The following is a 24704-nucleotide window of genomic DNA, read 5'->3' as shown; positions in this document are numbered from 1 at the left end:
TTTTTAAAACTCAGAACTGGATTGAGTTTGGGCTTTGCTGCTTACTAGCTGTATTAACTTAAATGCATTTCTTAACCTATAAAAAGGAGATAGATACCACATGGACAGCAGTGAAGATTAAATGAACCAACCTATGGCTATGAGGAAGATTTCTGATGCAGGTAACAGGGCCCCCAACTTAGTATGATATAACGCAATAATAAATTATTATATCACATGCTAGGAAGTCCAGAGATATCTCAGGCTCCAGGGGAGAATACTTGGTTCCGCCCTCCCGTAGGTGTTACATTCCTCTTTAGGTTGATAACAAGATAACTGTAAGAATTTCAGGAATCTCATCTAGAAACAAAAACCAGAGAGAAAGGTCATCTCTTTCTGTGTCTCTTTCGCAGAATCTTTCTTTTCGAGAACTTTCCTTCATGCTTCATTGGCCAGTGTTTTGTTATTTGACCTTTCCTCAACAAGTCCTTGGCAAGGGAGATGGAAATATCATGACTGGCTTAGACTAATCAATACTTACTTTTGGAATTGGAATGGGGTCACCTTTCTCTGGGTTTCAAAAGGAAACAATAGATGAAGAAAATTGGGGTTCTGTTAGCTAAAATGGAAGAATGGAGAAATAGAAGTTGAGTAGGCCACCCGTAGGTTCCACTACCATCAGCGAATGCCCAGTATAAAGATTAATACCCAGCAGGTATATGTCCAAGAAATGTTAGTCATCACTTTTCTCAGTGACACCTGAACGTGATGTACAAAGACTGGTTTGAAGGCACATCTTCATGCAGCTCTTCACTCAGAAATCAAGTCATCTGACAGGTGCCGATGAAAATTTTTTCAGAAACTTCAGATGGACAGCTTCCAGAAGTAGATGCTGGCTCTTCACAACTTGCTGCACTTTGCACAGCACATTATGTTGCCAAGCAGGTATCTTGGGATTGGTGGGTTGCTCCTTCTGCTTAGAGGCCCCAAGCATCTGGTGTTTCTCTCTTCTGTGTTGGCGGATCCTCTGAACTTTGATACAGTCTTCATTCCACAATTGGCAAAGAAAATCTCCTCTGGGATACAGCCCACACACGCCTCACGCCTGGGGAGGCATGACTCCCGGCCCTGTCCTTTCACTTCAAATGAAATATAATAAATATGAAAGGAAACCAAAAGACAGGCAGACAAAAAGCAGACTCAGAAAGACAGAATGAGAAAACACATATATGCTCACAAAAGCAAGGGAGAACAAAAGAGGGCAAAGGGCAGACATCTCTGTGTCCACTGGAGCTCTGAGGAATCAGAATTTCTAAAGCTTTTTAATTTATTTTTTTTTTTTTTGAGACAGAATCTCGCTCTCTTGTCCCCCAGGCTGGAGTGCAACAGCACGATCTCTGCTCACTGCAACCTCCGCCTCCAGGGTTCAAGCGATTCTCCTGCCTCAGCCTCCCGAGTAGCTGGGATTACAGGTGCCCGCCACCACGCCTGGCTAATTTTTTTGTATTTTTAGTAGAGAGTGGTTTCACCATGTTGGCCAGGCTGGTCTCGAATTCCTGACCTCAGGTGATCCGCCCACCTCGGCTTCCCAAAGTGCTGGGATTATAGGCCTGAGCCACGGAGCCTGGCCTCTAAAGCTATTTTTTAAAATGTAAAGATTTATGAGTTATCCTCTCCTTCCTGATAGCCCTCTTTTCAGCAGTTACTTCATTCGTCTTGAGGCAGGAGGATGAACAAAGGATCTTTCCTCCTCAAGAAACACCCCCTCCTTCCTCAGTTCCACACCCCTGCCCTAGGAATCCATGACTCCAGGAAATATTTTCAGATAAAACAATTCCAGTTACTGGAAAATTGCAAGGCTTTCCTCTGTGGGTTTACAACAGCCTGGCCTCTGACCCACCAATAAAAGAGATTTACTAAGTGATAGTAACACCTTTTATGTAGTCTCAACGTGAGGCAAGTCACTTTATCTGTCTCAATCCAGGCTCCTCAGGCTCATAATGGTGAAGGTTGGAATGGATTAGTGGTTTTGAGTGTTTGTACGTATGTATGTATGTACATGCATATTAAACTAGGTACATTGTTTATAGTTTATGTATATGACCCTCCTTCACAGGGGCTCTGGAGGGAAATGGTGACCCTAAGGAGAACCATTTCTCTTCTCTGCTTTCCTTTGTCCCCTTGGCAATGACTTGTCTCCTTCCCTCCCACACTGGGGCACCTGACTCAGTACAGACTCTTCTTCCTTCAAGGCATCTAGCTCAAAGGACTTGCCTCCCCTCCTTTTTACATGGGGAGCTGTTACATATTAAACAACAGAACATCATTTCAAATGCCAACGTCTTATGTGGCACTTCAACATAAAAACAGGTAAAGGCAAAGGCTTTAACTGAAGGAAGGTGAGCATGGAAGGAGTGGAGTAAGAGGAATCTTTGAAATCCTTATCTTTGGCCACAGCAGCCGCTTGAAGTATGGCCCCAGGTGGGGCTTCCCAGGGCAATTTGATAACCATTGACCTAGCTACTCTGTAAGGCATTGTAGATCTAAAACACAAAGGTCTTGTTCTGTCTTTATCAAAAAGAAAGTCTGATTCCTCCCTTATGGATTCACACAGTAGCACAACATACCTTGAAGTGGAGAAGGAAGACAAGAACCAGGAGGGCAAAAATTCCCTTCCTAACCCCATTTCTATCTTTGGAATTCTGAAAAAAAAAAAAAAAAAAAAAAAAAAAGATAGTGAATGGTACAGGGAATAATATAACTCATACCTACCACCTGTAAGGTTAGCCAAGAGAAAAAGTACAAGAAAGAGACTCAAGGTTAGGTGAGGAAGTTTATTACCCTGCTGGCTGACCGCTTAACAATCAGAGAGGAAGCAGCCCCAAGCTTACAGAATGAGGGGTTTATATTGGGGAGAGGAGTTTGAGGGAGTTCTTTGGTGTGGCCACATCCCAGGGTTGTTTGCTGGTTAATTTTGCCACATATCACCTTGTGACGTTTATTACAGGAGGGTGTAAGTAAAGTTTGTTTATGCTTCCCACGACCTCCCCCTGTGCGGTCTGGATGGTTTGTCATTGGAGTTGGCTTATTGCAGCAAGGTCTGGTAAGTGAAGTCTGCTGGCTTCATCGCGGCGCCTAGATAAGGGCTTAGAAATGTAGAGACTTGGGGAAAGGAGAAGCGTTGCAGAGCATTAGGGGGAGAGGTGAGCAGCACCGAGGGGTTTGAGGGGGAGTGTCGGCAGTACCAAGAAGTTTTTGGGGGCAGTTTGTTTCTAACACCACCCGTAATCATAAAATGACAATTTGACATATTTGTCTCAGATAACTTTTTTATTTTTTATTATTATTTTTTTTTGAGACAGGGTCTTGCTCTGTCGCCCAGGCTGGAGTATAGTGGCATGATCTCGGCTCACTGCAACCTCTGTCTCCCAGATACAAGCGATTCTCCTTCCTCAGCCTCCTGAGCAGCAGGGATTACAGGCCCACACCACCATACCCTGTTAAGATGTTTTTGTTTGTTTGTTTGTTTGTTTGTTTGAGACGGAGTTTCGCTCTTGTTGCCCAGGCTGGAGTGCAGTGGCGCAATCTCGGCTCACCGCAACTTTCGCCTCCCGGGTTCAAGCGATTCTCCTGCCTCAGCCCCCCAAGTGGCTGGGATTACAGGCATACGCTGCCATGCCCGGCTAATTTTGTATTTTTAGTAGAGATGGGATTTCTCCATGTTGGTCAGGCCGGTCTCGAACTCCCGATATCAGGTGATCCGCCTGCCTTGGCCTCCCAAAGTGTTGGGATTACAGGCGTGAGCCACTGCACCCAGCCAATAAGTTTTTTTAAAGTAAAGAAAACCTGGCAGATGAAGTTCTCTTAGTTCATCACTCTAATCCTATTTTCCTCCTTCTCTCTTCAGGTAAACGCTACCATGACTGACTAATGCCTGCCCCCAACTCCCCCGCCCAAAAGATGTTCACTTACCAACCCCGGAGCCTGTAAATATGCTGCCATGGCAAAAGAGATTCTGCAGATGTAATTAAGGATTTTGAGATGGGGGAGATTATTCTGGGTTAGCCAGCTGGACCCAATATAATCACAAGCGCATTTATTGGAGAGAGGCAGGAGGTCAGAGGCAGAGAAGGAGATGTCACAATGTTGCATGAGGTTGGTGATGATGAAGCAGAGGCTGGTAAGATGCATCCAAGAGCTAAGAAATGCAGGCAGCCTCTAGAAGCTGGAAAAGGCAAGTATTCTTTAGATCCTCCAGAAGGAACACAGCCCTGCTTACCAATTGTAGACTTCTGTGTTGTTTCGCGCTATTAAATTTATGCTGATTTGTCACAGCAGCAATAGGAAACTAATACAATGAGCTGGGTGAGTTTCCATCTGCTCTATGTTTTTTTTTTTTAGTATTTATTTATTTATTTATTTGAGATGGAGTCTTGCTCTGTTACCGAGGCTGGAGTGCAGCGGTGCGATCTCGGCTCACTGCGAGCTCCCCCTCCTGGGTTCACGCCATTCTTCTGCCTCAGCCTCCCAAGTAGCTGGGACTACAGGCGACCGCCACCATGCCTGGCTAATTTTGTTTTTGTATTTTTAGTACAGACGGGGTTTCACAGTATTAGCCAGGATGGTCTTGATCTCCTGACCTCGTGATCTGCCTGCCTCAGCCCCCCAGAGTGCTGGGATTAGAGGCGTGAGCCACCGCACCTGGCCTGCATGTTTTTTACTTGGACTGGTTGGATAGACACATAGAAATAGAGAAGATAATTTTGTTTTATGTACAGTCACCTGATGTTTTTGAGAATATCCATTTGACATGTAAATATCTAATTCATCCAGTTTAATTGCAATATGGTATTTTGTCATGTGACTATACCACAGTTTATGTAAGTCTCTAAAATGGACTGGGCGCCATGGCTCACGCCTGTAATCCCAGCACTTTGGGAGGCCGAGGCAGGCAGATCACGAGGTCAGGAGATCAAGACCATCCTGACTAATATGGTGAAACCCTGTCTCTACTAAAAAATACAAAAAATTAGCTGGGTGTGGTGGTGGACGCCTGTAGTCCTAGCTACTAGGGAGGCTGAGGCAGGAGAATGGTGTGAACCCGAGAGGCGGAGCTTGCAGTGAGCCAAGATCACGCCACTGCACTCCAGCCTGGGTGACAGAGTGAGACTCCATCTGGAAAAAAAAAACCGTCTTAGTCAGCTTGGGCTGCTATAATGAAAAGTCATAAACTGGGTGGCTTAAACAACAATGTATTTCTCACAGTTCTGGAAGCTGGGAAGTGCATGATCGGGCACCAGCAGATCTGGTGTCTGGTGAGGGTTTCTGGTTCATAGACGGTGCCTTCTATTTGTGTCCTCACCTGGTAGAAGGGAGGAATGAACTCCCTTGGGCATATTTTATGGAGACACTAATCCCATTCATGAGGGCTTCACCCTCAAGACCTCATCTAATCCTAATTACCTCCCAAATATCACATCTCCTACTATTTTCACGTTAAGGGGTAGGATTTCAACATATGAATTTTGGAAAGCCTAGAGCATTCAGTTTATAACAATAACAAATGTTTATTCTAGTTGATTCTGTGGCTAGTTGGGTGATTCTTCTGGTCTGAACTGGTTTGGTTGGGGCTGGATGGTCTAGGATGGCCCCGCTCATATGTCTGGCCTCATGTGGAATCCCAGGACTGTGGGTATGGCTGGAGCTTCTTTCCGTGTAGTGCCTCTCATCTTCAAGTAGTGCTACCAGGAACAGCTTGTTGACATGGTGCCAGAAGGGTTCCCACAAGCAAGAGCCTCTGCTTGCATGACATTTGCTATCATCCCATTGGCCAAAGAAGGTCATATAGCCAAGCCCAGATTCAGCAGGTAGAGAAATAGACTCTACTGCTTTTTGAGAAGAGGGGCAAAATCACATTGCAAAGGAGCATGCATGCAGAGAGACAAGATAAATTGGAGGGTATTACTGTAACAACCTAACTTAGCTGATAATAAGAATCCACCTTCCAGTGTGCTTAGAAATCTCAAAATTCACCTCAATTCAAAAAGTATGCTCATTTTCAACTATGGTCTCTGCATGCCAGTAAAACTTCACTTCTTTTGACATGCCAGGCTACTTCCCCCAGGAGCCTTTCCCATGCTGTTTGCTCTGCCTGGAATGCTCCTCCCCTCTCCGTGCCAGGCTAATTATTATATTTCCTTTAAGTCCCTTCCTAAAGTCACTTCCTTAGGGAGCCTTTCCTGACTCTTCAGACCAGGCCAGGTCTCCTGTTCTACACACTCAGGGCACCACAGATGCTGTATTTACAGCACGTACCACCACTGTCATGAATTACTTTGTTGTACAATTATTTGTTTAATATTAGTCTTTCTCTCTCTTTCTCTCAACCTCAACCAAAGGAGCTCCAGGGCAGAGACTGGGTCTATCTTGTTCACTGCTGAATTCCCAGCATCTAGTACGATGTCTATCATGGAGTAAATGCTCAGAATTGGAGGAATAAATGGATGAACCTATGAATGAATGGCCTGCAGTGTGCTCAGCATGGAATAGGCCTTTTTAAAAACCTGTTGGAGTAGCAGATATGGAAAACTGAAACCTGGTGGGGAGTGAAGACTGGGTCATACAAAATGATTGAGAACAACTCAGAGCCAAATAGAGGGTGAAATACCAGATGCTGGGCTGCAAATGCCATGGAGATTGGGAAGAAGGGATTAGGATAGATCAAGTGGTCACAGAAGGTCATAGGGGTTAGCACTTGTGTGAGGTCCAGAGGAGGAGCAGGATTTCGAGGCAAGGATTTAGAGGAGAAGCAGGGCTTAGAGGCGGTTTGTAAGGAGGCTAATATATTAAGGTCATGAGTTTGCTCCTCTGTAGTTCCTGTTCTACTCATATCCTCATAAGCTCTTTATCATAAGAGAAAGTAGGCAGGAGAGTAAGGGGAGATGGTTCAGTGGAGCCAGTCCTACTGTTCATTGAAACAGCTCCAAGAGGTTATGTTTCAGAGGAAACTGCAAAGTTGTGTCATCCACACATGCAAAAAACAGCTCATTTAGAGACCAGAGAGATTCTCTGAGCCACTGAAATAGAACAACAGTAAACATCTGCTTCTACTCTTCTGGAAACATTGTGGTTTGGATGCTCTGTCTGTCACTCCTCTGCTCTTTTGCTTTTAACTATTTATTATGAAAACTTCCAAACCTACACAAAGAAAAGAGTTTAAGAAATTCCATCACCAACTTCAAAAAACATCAATACTTTGTCACATTTGTTTCATGTCTCTCCCTCCCAACCCTAAGTTTTTTTTTCTCCTAAAGCATTTTAGAGCAAATCCTAGATACCATGTTATAACACTCCTAAATACTTCAATACAGATATCTAAAAGAAATAAGGGCATTTTCTTATGTAACCACAACACCTTTTCATACCCAACAAAATAAAGCATAATTTGTCAACATCCTTTAACACCCAGTTCATATTCAAAATTTCTTGATTGTCTAAAAAAATGTCTTTTTACAGTTGGTTTCTTTGAATCAGAATCTAAACAAGATCCTCACATTAGTTTAATATCTCTTAAATCTCTTTTAATCTAGACTGTGGATGTTCTCTTTCAGCTGGGGCTTCCTTTACCAACAACCTGCCTCAGCCCTCGCAGTCTTTATCTCGCTCCTGGATTGGCAGGGAGCTGAAAGATCAGAAGCAGGAGGAATGAAGTCAACACAGGGAGAGGGTGGGAGGGATGGAGTGAGTATCAGATGCCTAAGATCTTATGAAAAAAAATTCCTAATCAGCTTCAGAAGAAACAGATTAGAATAAGAGACCCTTAAGAACTGGAGTTGACCTGCATGCTCCCCTAACACCTAAGAATGTCAAGAATTTACAGAGATTATAAGAGGCTGATTCCTGTGGGCAAGAGAGAGAGGGCAAGAGAAAGGAAATCAGGATGAATCTAATGGACAACACACAAGCATAGGCAGGACCTAATTTACAGGGCCCAGTGCAAGATAAAAGTCTCAGAGCCCTTGTTCAAAAATTATTAGGAATTTCAAGATGGCAATAGCGGTGCATCGAACCAAGCACAGGGCCCTTCAGAGCACAGAGACCTGTGTGACTCCACAGGTTACATGCCTGCCTTTGTGAAACTGGCCCTGTACAATGGGTGGCCGAGTCTAGGAGGCCCCAGGGAGTTGTCCTACAAGGTAATACTCCACCAACGCATGTCTCGTTTGCATTTCAGAGACAAGCAAAGGCAGTGGGAATTGTTTCCATATCTCTAGTCACCACCAGCATCTCAGACTTGTCAGGATGTCTAGGGTTGGTGAATGGCTTTTAGAGGCCATAGAGATCCACGCTGCGTAATTCAATTCTCAACCATGGATAGTGGTGGGTTCGGACCCTCTGGCCTTTATGCTTGTGTCTGTGAGTATAGTCTCTAGAGCCAGAATGCCTGGGGTCATAGCCAGGCTCTATCACTGTGTAACCTTGGTCAGTTACTTGACCTCTCTGTGCCTGTTTTCTCATCTATTAAATGGGGTTAATAAAGATACCTACCTCAGGCCGGACGCGGTGGCTCAGGCCTGTAATCCCAGCACTTTGGGAGGCCGAGGCAGGTGGATCACGAGGTCGGGAGATTGAGACCATCCTGGCTAACATGGTGAAACCCCATCTCTACTAAAAATACAAAAAATTAGCCAGGCGTGGTGGCGGGCGCCTGTAGTCCCAGCTACTCGGGAGGCTGAGGCAGGAGAATGGCGTGAACCCCGAAGGCGGAGCTTGCAGTGAGTGGAGATTGCACCACTGCACTCCAGCCTGGGCAATAGAGCGAAACTCTGTCTTGAAAAAAAAAAAAAAAGAAATAAAATAAAGATACCCACCTCAAAGGATTGTTGAACATTAAATTGGTTTATATTTGCTGCACATGGCAAGCACGATGTGTTTGTTAAAACAAGATAAATCCAGAGGCTAGAGCTGTACAGGTCCAGGCAGATATCTGGTAATAGTGAAACCTTCAGGATGAACTGACTCTGCTTTTCTAGGGGAGAGAGGCTGTGCCTACATCCTGATCCAGCTCCCCAAAAACATACACAATGGTCATTCACTCAGTAAGTGTTCATCAAGTGCCTACCATGTATCAGGCACTCACTGAGTAGAGAGTGAGCCAGGCATGGTTCTGGTCCTTAAGGTGCTGACCTCTAGCATAAGGAGGGCTCCACCCGCAAAGTCAGTTGTGCCTCCAGGTCTAGGAGCAGACCTTGTTCCAGGTAGGAGGAAGGAGATATTCTCAGCCAGTAGCCCATCAACGAGGTAGTTCTGCAGCTAGTAAGCATGGTTTGACTTCAGTATCCTGAGTCCTTGTTCCCAGTCTGCTTTATGATATTCTGCTTTGACCAAACACCTGCCTAATAATTCAGCATTTCCCATCTAAGATTCAGTATTTTATTTCCTGCCCCAAAACTCAGACACTCCCAGTCTGACTTCTAATCCCTGCTGTTGAAACCCCTGAGATGCCGTTACCTGCTTGGCTCCTCCCCTTCTTTGAAGGGTTCTCAGGATCTTGAATTAGGTTTGGGCCACCATTGGTTAACAGTGATCGTGTCGTTAAGAAAGACAGTGGAGAAGGTGGCTGGGGCACAATGCCAGGACTTTTTATGGCCTTCTCAGGCTGGCCTGGGCCCATGTGTGTCCAACTCTCCAGTAACTGGTCTCTGACCCTGTCCTCATGTCCTTAACACCTGGCCACTCCCTGACTGCACAGCTGCACAGAGTTAGATTCCCATATCACCAACACTCAAGCCCAGGATCTGAAGGATTCCGGTAGGGGAGGCTGCAGGAGCCCTTAGGAATGTCAGTTTGACATTGAAACAAGTTTTTTCCTTCAACTAACAAATTCTTGGCCCTCTGCTAAGGCCTTTGAGGGGGAGTTTGTGGCAGGATGGCCATGGGAGGATAATGCAGGGTCATGGAGATGGAAGGAGGGTCATGGATAAAGACATCAGCTGCTTTCCTTTGGCTGACATCAACCCTGAGGCCATTCTGAAACTGCTCTACTTGGCAGCCTGGAGACACTGCCTAGAATATCACCATCCCAGGCTGGGTGTGGTGGCTCATGCCTGTAATCCCAGCACTTTGGGAGGCCGAGGCGGGCAGATCACAAGGTCAGAAGTTCGAGACCAGCCTGACAACATAGTGAAACCCTATCTCTACTAAAAATACAAAAAAATTAGCCGGGTGTGGTAGCATGCACCTATGATCCCAGCTACTCAGGAGGCTGAGGCAGGAGAATCGCTTGAACCTGGGAGGTGAAGGTTGCAGTGAGCCGAGATCACGCCACTGCACTCCAGCCTGGGCGACAGAGCGAGCGAGATTCCGTCTCAAAAAAAAAAAAAAAAAAAAAAAGAATACCATCATTCTAGCTGAAGGCCTCCAGGCAATTGGACTCTTCAGATAGCTGCCGATAACAAGTGGCAGGTGGAAGCCAAGGGAGAATTTCTCACATATCCTTCATCTTCCCCAATCTCACTTTAGAATTTCTGAAGTAGTGACAACTGGGGGGAAAAAAGTTTCTCCAGGGTCACTTTGGAAGAAGCAATGTATATTAATTTTCTCCTTTACAGCCACTGAACCATGGCAGGTTAGAGAGTGGCAGGTCCTGTTGATGAAGTATTACTATTACTGCAGCAGGCTGGTCAACATGGTGAAACCCCATCTCTGCTAAAAATGCAAAAATTAGCCAAGAGTGGTGGCGGGCACGTGTAATCCCAGCTACTTAGGAGGCTGAGGCAGGAGAATCACTTGAACATGGGTGGCAGAGGTTGCAGTGAGACAAGATCATGCCATTGCACTCCAGCCTGAGTGACAGAGCGAGACTCCATCTCAAAAATAAATAAATAAATAAATAAAAATATTACTGCAACAGCAGAGAGCCAGACCCCACAAGGGTGATGGCAAGAAAATTGGAGAGGAATTCAATGTGTAAATCTTGGGTTGCCTCTGAATCCTTTGGCCCTGGGAAGGGAGAGCAGAGCCCAGCCTGAGAAGAGGCCAAGCAAGAGGACAGACAATGGGGAAGGAGGCCAGGTCTCAGTGCCAGGATGTTTCATCCTATTAGGCCACTGCATTCCTGCAACTTCTGAATATACAACCTACATCTTTTTTTTTTTTTTTTTTTTGAGACGGAGTCTCACACTGTCACCTGGGCTGGAGGGCAGTGTGTGTGTGTGTGTGTGTGTGTATGTGTGTATAGTATATTCTAGGATGTAGGCTGGGCACAGTGGCTCTTGCCTATATTCCTAACACTTTGGGAGGCCAAGGCAGGAGGATCACTTAAGCCCAGGAGTTCAAGACCCGCTTAGGTAACATAGCGACACCTGCCTCTACAAAAAAATTCTTAAAAATTAGCTGGGTGCAGTGCAGTGCACCTGTAGTCTCAGATACTTGGGAGGCTAAGGTGGGAGGATCATGTGAGCCCAGGAGCTTGAGGCTGTAGTGAACCGTGATCGTGCCACTGCACTCCAGCCTGGGTGACAGAACAAAACCCTTTCTCTAAAAAAGTTTTTAAATTATCGAATTTTTAAAATTTTGTCCTACTAAACTATAATATGCTTTAGGGAAGTCACATTTTTTTATTCTCTCTCACCCTTCCATTGGCCCTTGGCTGTTTAGGAGATAATGTTGATTAATTAATTTGTTGAGTGACCCTTTAAGATATCAACATCAATTGTTTTAAAATCTTAGTTTATAGAAAAAATGTTAGCCTAAAGACTGACTCCATTTATCCCTCATACAGAAGCCAAGTTTCTGTAAGATTTAGGTTGTTTAGGCCGGGTGCCTATATATACATATATACATATATGTGTGTGTGTGTGTATATATGTGTGTGTGTGTGTGTGTGTGTGTGCATCTATATATAACTCCAGGAAGAGAGAAATGTAATAATTTATAGGCAATATAGAATACATTGTTCTGTGGTAGCAGAACTCCTTCCTACGGAGTGTTGAGGATGACTTGGAAAAAGCAGAATTTGGCCTTGCTGGTTGGGGGACTTACATTATGAAGCACCTACTGGGTGCCAGGCACTGGGCTAAGAACTGGGAACACAAAGGTGAGCACTTCATGGGCTCTGTCCCCAAAGGAGTGCTCACAGACTAGTGTGGGTGGCAGATCTGTGAACAGAGAACAGAGCAGAGCCCTGAAAAGAGGAGTGATACCTGTGTGGCTGGGGAGGTGAGCAGGGTGTGTGTGGAGAGAGAGAGAGACAGAGAGAAAGACACAGAGAGAGAGAGAGAGAGAAAGACACAGAGAGAGAGAGAGAGAGAAAGAAACTTCTGGAGGGGTTCCACTGAGGAGGTGGTATTTGGGTTATGTTTTCTCTGTGGATTTGGAGGAAGAGCATTTTAGACAAGCGGACAGTGAGTGCAAAGGCACAAGTAGGTGCCACACAAGAAAGACAGGCAAACATTCAGAGGAGTCCGTGTGACTGGGAGAAAGGCTGCACATATCGTGTGGTAGCAGACAGTCTGGGAAAAGTGGGCAGGAGAAAGGTCATGAGGGCCTGGGTGCCAAACAAAGTGTGCATTTCTTTTTCTTTTTCTTTCTTTTTTTTTTGAGACAGAGTCTATGTCACCCAGGCTGGAGTGCAATGGCATGATCTCAGCTCACTGCAACCTCCGCCACCCAGGTCCAAGCAATTCTCCTGCCTCAGCCTCCCATGTAGCTGGGATTACAGATGTGTGCCACCATGCCTGGCTAACTTTTGTACTTTTAGTAGGGACAGGGTTTCACCATGTTGGCCAGGATGGTCTTCAACTCCTGACTTCAGGTGATCCACCCGCCTTGGCCTCCCAAAGTACTAGGATTACAGGCATGAACCTCCACATCCGGCCAAAGTGTGCATTTCTATCTTTGAGGAGATCGAGAGCCGGTCACTATTTTTGAGCAGGAGAGGAATGGGTTCATGCTTACCTTTCAGAAACATCCCTCACTGGGAGAAGGGGGTCTTATTGCTCCAAGAAGCCAGAGAAAGGGAGACAAGTGGTGGGGTGGGTGGGTTGGTTGGGGGTGGGGGCACTGAGGCTTTTAGGAAAGGACATGGCAGCAGCTCCCAGGATGCCCACAGCTGTGTGGCGTGCAAGATGGACTGAAGGCAGGAGTACTACTTGAGGCGAGGGAGACCTTTAGAGAAAATGCCCTGTCAAAGCCATTTATTTTAACAAATACTCTTCCATTGTTCTGTTTTTATTACCCTCAGATGCAACTTTCCTTCCGGGATTGTGAAAATGGGTGTCATTTCTGTAGCTTTCTGAAGTTTTGGTAAAATTTCCTTTTCCTCTCAGTGGATTCTGTGTAGCAGGAAGCATGAGTTGATTTCAGCTTTTTGTCTTCTGAGACCTACTTCAGAGTGTGTTGCTGCTGGTCCGAGGCTGAAAGGTCTGTGATGTCACAGGCTGCGATTTTTCTAGAAATGTGTTCTGAGATCAGCTGGTACAATTGTGTTTGTTTTAAAAACAAAAACATCTCAGGGCAGTCCCCACATTCTGCATAACGGGACCCTTCACCCCACTGCCTAGATGGTTAATCCTGACAACTCAGAACACCCCGCTAACCAAGGTGTTAATGACGTAACTCTCTCCTCACAGGAAAAGCTGCTCTGTAAGAAAAGGGCACTGAAGGAAGTGGCTTTTGTTCTAATGCCAAATTCCGGGGAGGCTGGTGCTTGGAATGTTTACCTCCTCCTGACTTTTTATATGATTTCTCCAGTTCTTGCATTTTATACACCAAAAGCAAAATACAGCTTGACCCTGGACTGTTAGTTACATGGTGGCCCCGCCAGGCTGGCTGTGGAACTCAGGCTGGTTAGTCAGGAGACTGGAGCAGAGAGCAAATAAGGTCAAGGTCATGGTTGAAATTCCTATAGAGGCCAATTGGCTGGGCACATCCCCTCCACCCTCTCTGGCCCTGTTGTATAGGGGACTGAGTAAGAGGGTATAGCCGGCTCAGTGCAGCCCAGCACTGCTCTCTTAAATCGCATTGCACGTCCTGAATGGCCAGTAAGTAATACAGACTTCAGGCACAATGAGACCTTGCTTAAGCAACCCTCTGGAAGGAAGCACCATTATACCTTTCAGCTGTGATTTTTTTCGCTTTCGTTAGTGATGTGGAGCAGCATTGACTGCAGTAACTTTTCTACTAAACAGAAACATTTGTCTGCTGCTCCAGTTAAAAATACCTGCTTTACAGCTTTAATTCGTCCCACAGAACTGCAGGTCCATAAGGTGAGGCCGTTTCCCTTCCCCAGTTCTCTCTCCATGCCCTTTCCTCACTCACTGGTGGCCTCTTCTCCTCTGGCAGCCCCCGAAGCCTTTTTTCTCCCTATCAAAGCAAGAAAGGCTCTTAGAAGGGTTGTTTGCCAGTTGACAGACTGCCCTTCATGGCAATGATTCCTGTTACTATTACTTCACCCAGACATTGAATGTCAGGGTTTTTTCTAGAAGGCCGTCAGTAGAAGTTGGCAGTTAAGAGTGGGTAGTTTAGAACCAGATCAAAGCCAGGCTGGGATCTGGCCCTGACAGTTACTATCTGCATGTGTTGGGATAAGAACTTAACCTTGCCAAGCCTCGGTTTTCCTCTCTGTAAAGGAAAGCTCATATTGCAATTATTGCATGCTAGCTCTCAGCATTGCCTGGCACATGACAAATGTTAGTTATGATTATTTATTAGCTAATTGACACACAGAAGGCTTTATTCTACTAAAGGCCTTATTACGACAGCTAGCAAGTGGAGATAATTTTTTATTCAAATTTTTTATTATAAAAAATTTCAAATGTGTAGAAAAGTTGAAATAATAGTACAGTTGACACTGAAATCCCTCATCTAGATTCTACAGTTGTATACATTGTACCAAATATATGTTTTTTCCTAAACTATTTCAATGTAAGATACAGACATCATCCCTAAATACTTCAACACACATCTCTTTTTTTTTTTTTTTTTTTTTGAGACGGAATCTTGCTGCTGTCTCCCAGGCTGGAGTGCAGTGGCGCGATCTCGGCTCACTGCAAGCTCCGCTTCCCGGGTTCACGCCATTCTCCTGCCTCAGCCTCCCGAGCAGCTGGGACTACAGGCGCCCGCCACCGCGCCCAGCTAATTTTTTGTATTTTTAGTAGAGACGGGGTTTCACCGTGGTCTCGATCTCCTGACCTCGTGATCCACCCGCCTCGGCCTCCCAAAGTGCTGGGATTACAGGCGTGAGCCACTGCGCCCGGCTAACACACATCTCTTGAAAATAAGGACATCCTCTGACATACAGTAACCTTTATTACACTTAAGAAAATTATGATAATTACCTAATATCCCCTGGTTCCCAATTCCCAAATCATATAAAATTTTCCAAAATGTTTCCCAATATGTCTTCTAACAGATGTTTGTGTGTGTGTGTGTTTTAAAAAATTTCAGTAGCTTTTGGGGTACAAATGGTTTTTGGTTATGTATATGAATCGTAGAGTGGTGACATCTGAGATTTTCATGCACCCATCAGCCAAGTAGTGTACATTGTACCCAATATGTAGTTTTTTATCCCATACCCCTCTCTCATCCTCCCCCTTCTGAGTCTCCAAAGTCAATGGACTTTGGATGTTTTTTTTCAAACAAGATCCAATCAAAATTCTTACATTGCATTTGGTTGTCATGTCTCTATTTTCTTTTATTCTAGAGCAGTAGGTGTGGGGAAATTTTGAGAACAATATTGTTACTGAAATCAACTATTGGCTGTCAGGTGGAAATGGCTGCTGCCTCCACTGAGGCACACTGGGCCCCGCCACATTTATCAACACAAGCCCTGTGATATGGTTGCATAGCTTGCTTTGCTGAACTTGTTGGTTACTAGCTTTACTGCTTAATGACTGGACATTAGAGACTCTTCTGTTATTTTTATATTCCCACCACCTCCACAGCACCTAACACACAGGTGGACAGTAAAAGTGGATGGAAGGAAAGGAGGCAGGGAGGAAGAAGGAAGAAAAAGGAGAGTGGGAAAGAGGCAGGCACAGGCAGGCACCTGCTTCCATGCCAGGTGGGTACCTGGAGAGTGATACTGTGCCCTCCTGGGAAGCGCCCACCCTCCTTTGATTGGGGGAAGATGATTCCATGTGGCATGTGCCTTTTGTCCAAATACGCCTTCTTCCTTCACTTCTCCTTTCCCTCTTTCCCACCCTCCTTACCTGAGCACTAGTTGGGATCCCTCAGACCTTCTGCTATCTTTAACGTAGTCATTCCCTCTCTTCCCATATACAAGATTAACATCTGACATTATTTTTAAAATAATCTATAATAGATTATCTTTTCCTACAATCACACTCATTTTCCCAATTCCCTGGAAGATAATTCCCACATAATTTGTGGTCAGTAATTAAATTGCTGACCACAATGAATCATGAGGAATATATACTGTGTTCAGAGGGATGGTGTGGTATCCATAAGGGAGCATCTGCTAAAGGGAGAGAGAGGACACATGGGGGTTAGCCCCCAAAGCCAAGGGGAGCTGTCCTCCAAACACAACCAACAGAGTTTAGCTCAGGCTTCAGGGTCAAACTATTGCTTCTATTCTGTGTGGACAGAACAATGACTAAATTGGCTGGAATAGAACAAAGTTGGTAAAGTGAACCTTCTCCACACCTCATCTCTAATCTCTAAAATTTTGACTTAAACAAAATTTTGAGTTAAGCAAATTTGAGTTAAAGATTTTGAGCAGATACAGGGAATGAATGCAAGAAGCTCTTGATTATCTGCATGGTGGACTGGCTCATTTTCATTCCAGGCTGACCTCGTTGATATGCTTCTCTACCACTTCTCCTTGCTGAGAAGTAGTTGGCGTCTATTCAAAGTACACAGGCCATTTAATTATTAATCAGAGCAAAACATTGTTAGGGAAGTTAAACTGTTGAGTAGGTGTGTGTGTGTGTACACATGTGGATACTTTCTTGATTATCTAGCTGTTTTGTTTTGCCTTTTGCCTTTCTGCATTCCTGCCCCTCTCCATTTGTGGTGATACCTGTAAGGTGATTATGCCACTGAATTCCCAAGAGCTTTTTGGTCCCTCTCTCATTCTCCTTGGATGTGTATGGAAATGTTTGTCAGCAGGGGTGGACCGGGGAGGGTTCATGTACACAAGAAGTGACTGACCTTGGCCGCTGAGTGGAGCGTGTATTTGTGACCAGGAAAGGGTTCAGTGTTTGTGTTTGATCATGGTTTTATGTCCTGCTGTCAGTAGAGAGGACTTTATAGGGGTTTCTGATGATCTAGGGCTCCAGGAATCATCATGATTATTTGGTCAATGATTTTAATGGGCCCATATAAACTTATTCTGTTTTTATACTAGTAACAGAGAAGGAGATGTTGGAAGATTAAATATAGAGAAGGATGGGCTTTAGCTTCACTGTTCAGACAGTGGAAGGTATAATGGTGGAAGAAAGCACCATTATACCTTTCAGCTGTGATTTTTTTAGCCTTCATTAGTGATGTGGAGCAGCATTGACTGCAGTAACTTTTCTACTAAACAGAAACATTTGTCTGCTGCTCCAGTCAAAAATACCTGCTTTACAGCTTTAATTTGTCCCACAGAACTGCAGGTCCATAAGGTGAGGCCGTTTGCCTTCCCCACTTTCACTGGGCATGGTGGCCATTAGGAATTATTCTACAGAATTTGATCCAGCCTGTTCTCATTATTTCTTTCTTCTTATGGCTTTCATTCTTTCTTTATTCTTCCTTCCTCCTTTTCCCTTTCTTCTTCTTCTTTTTTTTGAGACAGAGTCTCGCTCTGCCGCCCAGGCTGGAGTGCAGTGGTGCGATCTTGGCTCACTGCAAGCTCTGCCTCCCGGGTTCACGCCGTTTTCCTGCCTCAGCCTCCTGACTGGCTGGGACTACAGGCGCCCGCCACCACGCCCAGCTATTTTTTTGTATTTTTAGTAGAGACGGGATTTCACTGCGTTAGCCAGGATGGTCTCGATCTCCTGACCTTGTGATCCACCCGTCTCGGCCTTCCAAAGTGCTGGGATTACAGGAGTGAGCCACCACGCCTGGACTCTTCTTTTTTTCTTCCTTGCTTTCTATCTTTCTTTTCCTCCTCCCTTCCTCCCCCCACCTTTATTTATTTCTTTCAACATGTACTGCATGCTTACTATATGTTAATCACAGTCTAAATGCTGGAGATGCAGAGATGAATAACACATGGCCCCCGCCCTCCTGGAACTCAGTTTAGTGTGGGAGGCAGATGGAGACACAGATCATTCCAATACAGTGGTTAACGACAGAGGTAAGTACAGGGTGAGCTCAATGTAGGGGTCCCCAGTCCAGCTCGGCTTGGGGGAGAAGGTAGGAAGCTTCCTGGAAGAGATGATTGGCAGATTCATTGGGAGTGGCTGAAAAAGAAGCAGGGCTCAAGGCCTTGGGCCAGGTCCTTCATGTGGTTTATGAGCACTGGATAAAGGGAATGGGATGAAGGGCTTTGGGGGTATGGGTCTTCCATGAGATATGACACCAGATTTTGATGTCACTGCATATGGTTAGGACCACAGGGGCAGGGCAGAAATGGTGTCTACTACTGTAGGAAAGTACTAGTGATTTACCTCTGAAATCTGGGGACATTCCAAGGTATCTACTCAGATGGTTGATCCTGGGGAATCCTGGAAGAAATGAAAGTTGAAATGAAAGATCACTCTTGAAGGCCAATACATGACATATGTGTGCTCAGGGGTGAAGAGTCATTTAAGGGGAAATGAGCAGTGGGTAGTCAAGGTGTGAGTGAAGATCACTGCTCACTAGAGTGGGGCAATGAGGCTTGGGGAGGTGGAGGAGGACTCTTGGCTTCTCTAAAAAAAAAAAAAAGGCTTAACTTGTGCTGCAAGTTTTACTGGATGCCCAGGACTCTGGAGGAGTTCTTGGGCCAGTAGACAGGCAAGTGGCCACAACAGTTCTTATGCCCCACAAGGGCAGAGCCTTACATTGGCAGCTCCCTGAGTTACTTGAAGCAGGAGACCTTTTATAACGTCAAGAAGACAAGAGGAATTCTGTTGAGGGAAGCTTAATCCCTGCTCCTTGGAGATCTTGGCGTGATAGTAGAAAGAGCACATATGAGCTAGAAAAACATAAGTATCACATCCAATGATACCAACTGCAACAATAATAATAGCCACTGTGTATTTAGTCTCTACCCTGTGGCAGGGCTTTTCATGTATTACTTAACCCTCACAACTACATAATAATATATAATGATAAAAGGTATTGTCATTCCCTCCATTTTATAGATGGGGAAATCAAAGTTTGGAAAGGTCACAGGTAGGAAGTCGTAGAATCACATTTGAACCCAGATCATTCTAACTCTAGAGCCTCTGATCTCAACTGCTGTCCTTACTGTGAATAAATATTCAGTGCAGCTTCTCTTTGACTTGACCATAGGACCACAGCCCACCTGAAATGGTAGAATAGAGAGACCCTAGAGACTGATGAACTGCATTTCTACAGCACTACCAGTTATTATGAAGATGGATAATCTAAAATTTTCTATTTCTCTAACATGTAGTCTTAGGGCACTCAGTATTAGCCAAGAACATATGATTTGAGGGGAAAAATATGGATTAGAAAACAATCGCTCTGAAGTCTACTACTTTGATAGTTGTTATGGAATGAATGTTTGTGTCCCTACAAAGTTCATAAGTTCAAGTCCTAATCCCCAACCTGGTGGTACTATTTTTTTTTTTTTTTTTTTTTTTTGAGACGGAGTCTCGCTCTGTCGCCCAGGCTGGAGTGCAGTGGCGCAATCTCGGCTCACTGCAAGCTCCGCCTCCCGGGTTCACGCCATTCTCCTGCCTCAGCCTCTCCGAGTAGCTGGGACTACAGGCGCCCGCCACCACGCCCGGCTAATTTTTTTTTGTATTTTTAGTAGAGACGGGGTTTCACCGTGGTCTCGATCTCCTGACCTCATGATCCGCCCGCCTCGGCCTCCCAAAGTGCTGGGATTACAAGCATGAGCCACCGCGCCCGGCCTGGTGGTACTATTAATAGATGAGGTCCTGAGGGCAGAGCCCCATGATTGGATTAGTGTCCTTATAAGAACAGGAAGACAGACAGACTAGAGCTTTCTTTCTTTCTCTCTCTCCATGGGTACACACTGAGGAAAGTCCATGCGAGGACATAGCAAGAAGGCAGCCATCTGCAAGCCAGGAAGAGAGCCCTCACCAAGAATCACATGTGCTGGTACTTTGATCTTGGACTGTAAAACATCTCCAGAACTGTAAGAAAATTGACATCTGTTGTTTGAGCCACCCAGTCTATGGTATTGTATTACAGCAGTCGGAGTTGACTAAGGCAGTAGTTAATATCAGCAGCTGGGTGAACACACTCTGTGTGTGTGTGTGTCTGTGAACTAGATCCTCTTAGTCAAAAGGGTTGTTGACCGTGTCTTGAGACCCCTCACTCTCTATATTGGTTTTGGGTGTTCTTTTTCTCATTGGTATTTATGAATAATTTATGCAAAAATGAGTTTTTAAAAACCTTCTGGAAAAAATATATCAGTTGGTTTATGATTCTTCGATAGATCAGAAATTGGGCACTCTCTGTCACCTGTGGCCTCCAGGGAGGCATGCAGATAGCTTTTACAAGTGAGAGGAGAGCTAGGATCTGCAGAGACCACTGGACTGCCTGCCTCCCTCCTTGCTCTGGGAGTCCTCCATGGTTCTGAGGGAGGCACGGATAATCTCTACAAGCTGTCTGGGCTCCCAGGTATTTGCTACAGGGGGTCTCATGTGTTCAGAGGACCTAAAGCTACGGTACCCTTGAGGTTGAGGAGAAAGGTGTACTTTCTCCCCTGTACAACAGGCATGTGGAGAGCTGTGGCTTGGGAGGAGAATGCCAGCATGCCTCCCACTTCCTTAGCAGCCAGGCCTCCCTCCCCAGAGGGGCTGCACCACTTCTTAACTAGTGGCAGCTCATGAACTCCTCAAGTAGGAAGTGTATTAGTCAGGGTTCTCTAGAGGGACAGAACTAATAGGATGGATTTATATATAAAGGGGAGTTTATTAAGAGGATTGACTCACACGATCACAAGATGAGGTCCTGTAATAGGCCGGCTGCAAGCTGAGGAACAAGGAAGCCAGTCCGAGTCCCAAAGCTGAAGAACTTGGAGTCTGATATTCGAGGGCAGGAAGCAACCAGCATGGGAGGAAGATGTAGGCTGGGAGGCTAAACCAGTCTAGTCTTTTCATGTTCTTCTGCCTGCTTTTATTCTGGCTGCACTGGCAGCTGATTAGATGGTGCCCACCCAGATTGAGGGTGGGTCTGCCTTCCCCAGCCCACTGACTCAAATATTAATCTTCTTTGGCAACACCCTCACAGACACACCCAGGAACAATACTTTGCATCCTTCAATCCAATCAAGTTGGCACTCAGTATTAACCATCACAGGAGGAATCTGCAAAGGTCATTTAGCGCAGCGCTTCTCAGTCCATAATGTTCAAGCATTTTACCTGGGAACTTTGTTAGAGAGGAGATTTTTTTTTTTTTTTCGAGATGGAGTCTCGCTCTGTCCCCAGGCTGGAGTGCAGTGGCACGATCTTGGCTCACTGCAAGCTCCACCTCCCGGGTTCACACCATTCTCCTGCCTCAGCCTCCCGAGTAGCTGGGACTACAGGTGCCTGCCACCATGCCCAGCTATTTTTTTTTTTTTTTGTATTTTTTAGTGGAGATGGGGTTTTACCATGTTAGCCAGGATGGTCTCGATCTCCTGACCTCATGACCTGCCCGCCTTGGCCTCCCAAAGTGCTGGGATTACAGGTGTAAGCCATCGCGCCCAGCCGAGAGGAGATTCTTATTCAGGAGGTCAGGGTGGGGCCTCAGCATCTTTAACAAGCTCCCAGGTGATGCTGCTGCTGCTGATCTGGGGACCACACTTTGAAGAGCAAGAATTTACTCTATGTCAAGGTAGGCTACATTTCAGTGACCATCACAGTCAAGTAAGTGTCCATCCTGATACAGAGAAGCAAATTCTCTTCTTCAACAGCTTTCTTACCTTTTAGAAGCTCTTACCTAGCAAGCCCAAATCCCTTTAGTTTCATGCCCATTTTTTCAAGTTCTTCTCTCAGCAGAGATGGAGATGCAAAGTAGTGCTCTCCCATATCATAATCCTTAGTTATTTAAAGACTACTAAGTCAGATCTACTTTTAAAAGCACCACTTCTCTCTCTGTTCTTATGCCTGTGTTACCCAGGTCGGTCAGTAGGAATGAAACTCCTGGGGCACTCTTGGCTGAGGACTTGGCACTGGGAACATTCATGATCTGCTTATGCAGTTGGAATCTCCTCACATGCCCATATACTATTCTTTCTCAGTTCTCTACAGTAAAGGGATGGCAGAGTTATAAAAGTCAAAATCTGAAGAGGAGTGAAAACCTTCACTTAACCTTTAGTATCATCACTCCTCTTCTCAGAACTCGATCAAGGTGTTATTCACAGGTAACAGTGACCTGGTTTGGGTTTTCTCTTTCCTCCCTGGCTCTACATGTCTCATGGTCAAGAGAACTTGGAAGCAAAGACTTAGCCATCTACTATGGCCAAGCAAAGGAACCTGAATAACCCCCAACTGGGCTGGGCACGGTGGCTCACGCCTGTAATTGCAGCACTTTGGTAGACCGAGGCGAGCAGATCACGAGGTCAGGAGATCAAGACCATCCTGGCTAACACAGTGAAACCCCGTCTGTACTAAAAAATACAAAAAAATTAGACAGGCATGTTGGCGGGTGCCTGTAGTCCCAGCTACTCGAGAGACTGAGGGAGGAGAATGGCATGAACCCGGGAGGCGGAGCTTGCAGTGAGCTGAGATTGCGCCGCTGCACTCCAGCCTGGGCGACAGAGCCAGACTCCATCTAAAAAAAAAAAAAAAAAATTAATAACCCCCAACCTGAATGAGAGTCCACAGGTTGGATCTGAAGTACCCAATAGTCTGTATTCGAGGGTTCTATCCCCCTGAGCTCTCTGCTTTCTTTTTGACCCAGAAAGGACTGCTGTCAGGTCTTTGCACATTTGTGTGACTTTAAGTCAACATGTTTCCTCTCTCCAGGACACTTGTATTTTAAAACCTTTCTCTCCAGTATGGAATGAAATTTGTCCTTTGTTAAAGAGGCTAATGGTCCCAGATGACAGGTTATTTTATGTATTATACCTGCCTAGGATGGCACAGTAGACATTGCCTACCAGAAAGAAGGTACTGCCACTTACAGGTTCGCAGTGATATCTGGGGTAGAAGGGAGGACTCTTCCAGGAGAAAGCAAGGCATCCAGGAGGAGACCACCAAGAGGGCCTGTGTCCTTTGCAGGTTTCTGGGGGTGCAGAGTTATTCAGAAGTCTGCTGTTACCCTGACCCCATCCTCAGCAGAACTTCCTCCATCATTTCAGAAGGTAAAATGAGACAACTAGAGCAGAGGATGAGATGGCAACTTCTGTTTTGCTATTTTTTTTTTTTCTGACAGGCAGTGTGTAGGGAGCTCTGTATGGGGAGTATGACTCACCAGTATTGGTCATGACTCCGGGCCCAGGATTCACAAGTGTTCCAAAATTAGCAACCGGCCGTGGTGTACACCCACAGAGCAGTTAGACACTTCCCATTGAAAACACTCAATGGGGAACCTACACGGAGAAAGGGAAGGTTAAAAGAGCTGTAGATTATTACAGCTCTTCTAGTTAGCCTACAGAATATCTTCCTCTCTGCTTGGGCATTTATATTTCTCATTCTCTTTCTAGAGAACACATTTCTCTTTGCTTCAGCATTTAGTACTTGTTCATTCATCCATTTAGGAATTTTTTTTAATTGAACATCTTCCCTGTGTCTAGCACCGTTCTGTGTGTGAGGGAGGCATCAGAAATAAAGCAGTCCTTAGTCTCCTGGAGTTCACGATTCAGTGGGGGAACCTTGGGCGAGTGACCTAATCTCTTAAAATTTCCTCATTTGTGAAATAGGCGTAATAGGCCAGATGCGGTGGCTCATGCGCACTTTGGGAGGCCGAGGCAGGTGGATCGCCTGAGCTCAGGAGTTCGAGACTAGCCTGGCCAACATGGTGAAACCCTGTCTCTACGAAAAATACAAAAATTAGCCAGATGTGGTGGCAGGCACCTGTTAATCCCAGCTACTTGGGAGGCTGAGGCAGGAGACTCATTTGAACCCGGGAGGCAGAGGTTGCAGTGAGTGGAGATCGAGCCATTGTACTCCAGCTTGGGCAACAAGAGCAAAACTCTGTCTCAAAAAAAAAAAAAAAGAAAGAAAGAATAGAAAAGAAATCGGCATAATAATGTACCTAATTAATTGTATATATACAATATATATATAGCGCTCATCAGAGTGCCTGATGCTTAGCCGACATTTAATCAATGTAAGTTGTTAGCTTCTGTTGAGAAACAACTGGTGTGGGACTAAGATGATTGTTGTCCTGATTTGTCTGTTGGTGCCATAGTCAGATCTTCACCCTGGGAACTTAGGGCCTCAACAGTACCGTGGCTGGGAACTTAGCTACAGTGGGGAGGGACCCAGAGATGCTGAGCTTAGTATATGCCTCCACTCCATTGGTCAAACTCACTCAGTCTAAAAGGAGCTGGGTAATCGGTGAGTGCTTGACGGTGGTGATAAGAGTCTGTCCACGGTGTAATTCAATTTTGTAGTCGTTATCTTTTCTGTTTTAGTGTAGGGACCCACCCA

The 24704-nt window shown here is 45.3% G+C and overlaps 1 long non-coding RNA gene across 1 annotated transcript; it reads right to left on the bottom strand.

The window, feature by feature from the left end:
* Positions 1 to 924: 924 nt before the first annotated feature.
* On the bottom strand, positions 925 to 23467 carry LOC129458759 (uncharacterized). The gene is made up of 4 exons (XR_008649725.1): positions 23234 to 23467; positions 18594 to 18650; positions 2607 to 2681; positions 925 to 1118 (listed from the first exon to the last, which is right to left on the bottom strand). It is a non-coding gene; the product is annotated as an uncharacterized lncRNA (long non-coding RNA).
* Between the last annotated feature and the right edge of the window lie 1237 nt (positions 23468 to 24704).

Source organism: Symphalangus syndactylus, chromosome 19 (assembly GCF_028878055.3).
Source record: "Symphalangus syndactylus isolate Jambi chromosome 19, NHGRI_mSymSyn1-v2.1_pri, whole genome shotgun sequence".
Lineage (NCBI taxonomy): Eukaryota > Metazoa > Chordata > Mammalia > Primates > Hylobatidae > Symphalangus > Symphalangus syndactylus.
This window is presented reverse-complemented; position numbering and strand designations above follow the sequence as displayed.